Source organism: Oncorhynchus masou, chromosome 28 (assembly GCF_036934945.1).
Source record: "Oncorhynchus masou masou isolate Uvic2021 chromosome 28, UVic_Omas_1.1, whole genome shotgun sequence".
Classification (NCBI taxonomy): domain Eukaryota; kingdom Metazoa; phylum Chordata; class Actinopteri; order Salmoniformes; family Salmonidae; genus Oncorhynchus; species Oncorhynchus masou.
The window spans coordinates 17,629,517-17,634,132 of record NC_088239.1 but is presented as its reverse complement, the minus strand read 5'-3'; the positions used below and the strand labels follow the sequence as shown (position 1 = coordinate 17,634,132).

At 44.5% G+C, this 4,616-nt stretch overlaps 1 pseudogene; it reads left to right on the top strand.

Moving 5' to 3' along the window:
* The first annotated feature begins 1,541 nt into the window (after window positions 1-1,541).
* Window positions 1,542-4,253, top strand: LOC135517284 (E3 ubiquitin/ISG15 ligase TRIM25-like; annotated as a pseudogene).
* The last annotated feature ends 363 nt before the right edge of the window (window positions 4,254-4,616 follow it).

The following is a 4,616-nucleotide window of genomic DNA, read 5'->3' as shown; positions in this document are numbered from 1 at the left end:
AAGCTGGTTGAGAGCATGCCAAGAGTGAGCTTGGTGTCATCAAGGCAAAGGGTGGTTACTTTGAACAATCTCAATAACACTCATGATTCCATGTATGTTATTTCATAGTTTTGATGTCTTCACTATTATTCTACAGTGTAGAAAATCCCTTGAATGAGTACATGTATCCAAACTTTTGACTGGTACTGTATGTGTAGTACGGTATTTTACTGTAGTCATAGTTTCACCTAGAAGTGTGCATCACTGAAGAATTGGTAGTTCACTGCTGTTTGAGAATGACTCAACATTTGGGCTGATCTATGACCTTAAAGAACCTCCCCTGGTCAGAGGGGGATGAAGCAACCTCACAGAGCTACACACAACAGCACTTTATGGACATACATCAGACATAGATTGGTGGTTCTATAATGGCCAGAAAACAGAGTTAATGACTATACTGTGCACAATACAATCTCTGACACTGCTTGAGGAAGACAGAGTAGGACGGTATGTGACATGCAGTAACGAGGATAGACAGATGTCCGGTGCCCTAACAACTGGCCCCTAGCAACCAACCAGTGGTCAGAGCCCCAGGTCACAGAGGGGGCAGAGATCAGCAGGCAGACACCCCGACTCTTGCCGGAGAGGGCTCCTACTATAGAGGTTTGAGAGGGCTGTGAAATGGTGTTAACAGACACCGACAGGGAATTCATAACAATTGCCGTGGGTTTGTAATAGAGGAGCAACCAATCAGTTTTGTGGTTATGTGCCCAAGTAAATAAGCTTCTTTTCACAGCTTTCCCACACAATATGTTTTGCCACATTGTTATGTTGGCAACAACCACAATTAAACTAAACGATTGCTTCTGTGCTACAGTATGTGGAGAATAAGGTTTCTATGTCTCCAGTGTTTGCAAGCCTCCCTCCTTTCTCCTAGCTTGAGTACCAGAGGGTTTGTGCTATCATTCCACTCCTTGCCACTTCTTGTCAGGTGACACAGAGTAAAAGGAGTGGAACGTTAGCACAGACAGGCCTGGACATCAGGCTACATTTCTCCACCCTCTTATCTTCTAACTAACCAGTTTGACAGGATCGGCTGAGCAAGGCACTATACAGAATCACTGATCGACAACTCATATTCCATCACAAATAACTACTCATTATGTTCTCGTAGCACCTTGCTCACACCTATCCCCTGGAACACACTGTAAGTCTATGACCATTGAGGATCGCCACTGTTGCCAAGTGAAATGGGAGCCCAGGACTCCAGTTCACGTACTCCAGGTCACCCCCTGATCTACCATCATACTGCCTACAGACTGTTCTCCTGAGTCGTCACTTTCATCTTCCTCAATAAATCTGGTTATAGCTATGTACTTGGAGGTGTAGTGGTCTGTATCGAGTGAATTGTCAGTTTGGGAGAATGGAGTGTTGCATGACACACATACTATAAATAGAACTTCCTTAACCACCTCTGTCCAATCACAACCCTCTTCCTGGTGTCTGTCCAACACAACACTGTGTACAACCAGGAATGTTCCCACTCAAAAACACAAACAATTCTAGAGCAACGAAAGTAGTATCATTCGGCTAGTGTTTGCACCACAATGGCAGCAGCCATGGACTCAATCAGTTGTTCAATATGTCTCGATCTACTGAAGGATCCGGTGACTATTCCCTGTGGACACAGCTACTGTATGGGCTGTATTAAAGACTGCTGGGATCAGGATTATGTGAAGGGTTTTCTGATCAGCTGCCCCCAGTGCAGACAGACCTTCATCCCAAGGCCTGTTCTGAAGAAAAGCACCATGCTAGCAGAATTGGTGGAGAATCTGAAGAAGACAGGACTCCAAGCTGGTACCCCTGCTCACCATTATGCTGGACCTGGAGATGTTGCATGTGATGTCTGCACTGGGAGAAAACTCAAAGCGGTCAAGTCCTGTCTGGTGTGTCTGGCCTCTTACTGTGAGACTCACCTCCAGCCTCACTATGAATCTCCTACCTTTAAGAAGCACAAGCTGGTCAAAGCCTCCACACAACTAGAGGAGAAGATCTGCTCTCATCATGACAAACTGCTGGAGATTTACTGCCATACTGATCAGCAGTTTATCTGTTATCTGTGTACAATGGATAAACATAAAGGCCATGATACAGTCTCAGCTGAATCAGAAAGGATTGAGAGACAGGTATTGACAATCTATAATTCCGCTCATTCAGAGTATCACTGTGAAAATACCATTCATTGCTGAACATTAGTCACTACTGTACAACATAGCTTTGAAAAGGAAGTCAGCCAACACCCAATAATCTAGATGTGCTAATATACACACTCATGTGATGTTACCTTTACTGAGACCTGAATAGTTGCATTGGCTCTTTCAGCTAATGCCTAGGCTTTGGCTTTGCAGGCTAATGATATTTTCTGGCACGCAGGAGATCTGTGATCGAACACGATCGGTCACACTCATACAGACTCACACAGACACGTGCATGCCTTTTCCATATTGCATAGGTCAAAGTCTATCATAAAGTTTGATCTGTTCTCATTAAGACAGAATCACTTGTACAAATGAACCATGGAATTACATGTTTCCCTGCAGAGCCAGGTGGGGGAAACAAACACATATCCAAACAGAGAATCCAGGATAAAGAGAATGAGATGCAAGAGGTGATACAGGCTGTGTATTCACTCAAGGTGAGTGTTGTTAACCATGTACATGTATTTACTTAGCAGTTAGCCCTCTAAAGTGACTTATTCCTTCTAAACTAAACTGGAGCCTGTAAGGAGCCCAGTGCTCGGATATGTTCCAATCCTATTGAGCCCCTCTGTAGGGAACATGTTGCTGGGGTTCTGATGAGAGCTGAATGAATGGGCTGGTTATAATGCAACCCCTCCTCTCTTTCGGCTTGTCCTAACAGTGCTCTGCAGAGGCAGCGGTAAAGAACAGTGAGAGGATCTTTACTGAACTGATCCAGTCCATTGAGAGAAGGCGCTCTGAGGTGAAAGAGCTGATCAGAGCCCAGGAGAAGGCTGAAGTGAATCGAGCTGAAGGACTGCTGAAGCAGCTGGACCAGGAGATGGCTGAGCTGAGGAGGAGAGAGGGCGAGTTGGAGAAGCTTTCAAACACAGAAGACAACATTCAATTCCTCCAGGTGATATCAGTGACTCTCTGTCCCCAGCATCAGGTGTTTACTGCTGAAAATATTTTTTTTAAACTTTCACAGCAATAATCTTTTTCCTGTTTTCTAATCTTTTTTGTTTCGTGCATCTGTAGAGTTTCCAGTCTCTCTATGTCCCTCTTGGATCTAAGGCCTTACCCAGCATCACTTTCAATCAACACGTGTCCTTTGAGCATATAAGGAAATCAGTCTCTGGGCTGAAAAGTCAAGTTGAAAAGATCTGCTCTGGGGAAATTGCGAAGATCTCTGTAAAAAGTAGGTAACATACAGTATTAGGTCAGTATATACGATGCAAGTTAGGGCTCAATTAAATCCATAGAGCAGATAATCTGCGTTGTAGCGGCTTGATATTTAAAGGTAATTTCCGATTGAGCCGACACATGCAGCGTTTACTGCGAATTCAGTCTCCACGAACTCGGTACCATTGCCTTTAAATGCCATTCACGCGAGAACGCAGATATTCCACGCTACAGAATAAATCGAGACCCTATCTGCCATTTAGTAAGTTCAGTACATTTGGTGAACTTTATGGTTGAATGTTTGTTCTCAATGGAGAACCTTTTTCAGTTACTTATCCCATTGACTTGCTGTAATGTTTATGTCATGATCAGTGTACACAAGTGATACTTGATTTCCTGTTGTTTCCATAGTGAAAAAAGTCCACATTGTTCGACCTTCTGAGCCCCGTTTTCTTCCGTCATTTGGCACAACTCAGTCTGGACTGTCAGTTGGTGGATTAGCATCACATTGGAATGACACCACCTGTCAAAAGACGAGGCCTGAACCCAAGACCAGAGAGGAGTTCTTGGAATGTGAAGAAAGAACATACTGTACATACGCGTGTACAAAAACACACACACACATGCATACGCATGCGGACACAAACATGCACACATACATTTCACCTGTTGTTTTGTCTTCTTCTCAGATTCCTGTCAGCTCACATTGGATCCCAACGCAGCACATAAAGAGCTGCGTCTGTCTGAGGGGAACAGAAAGGTGACATGGCGTGATAACGACCAGCTTTATCCTGACCATCCAGACAGATTTACCACATGCCCCCAGGTGTTGTGTAGAGAGGGTCTGTCTGGAGCCTGCTACTGGGAGGTAGAGTGGACCGGGGTGGAGGTTTGTATAGCTGTCTCATATAAAGGGATCAGCAGGAGAGGACATAATGAGTGGTTAAGAAGCAGTAATCAGTCATGGTGTTTGGAGTGTGGTGCCTCTAGTTGCTACTTCTATCACAATGATAAACAGACTGACATACCAGTCCCTCGCTCCACCAGAGTAGTAGGAATCTACTTGGATCACAAGGCAGGAACTCTGTCCTTCTACAGTGTCTTTGACACAATGACCCTCCTCCACAGAGTCCAGACCAATTTCACTGAACCCCTTTATCCTGGGTTCTATGTCACTACGTCTCTCAAGATACTGACACCGACTCAGTGATGAGTTAC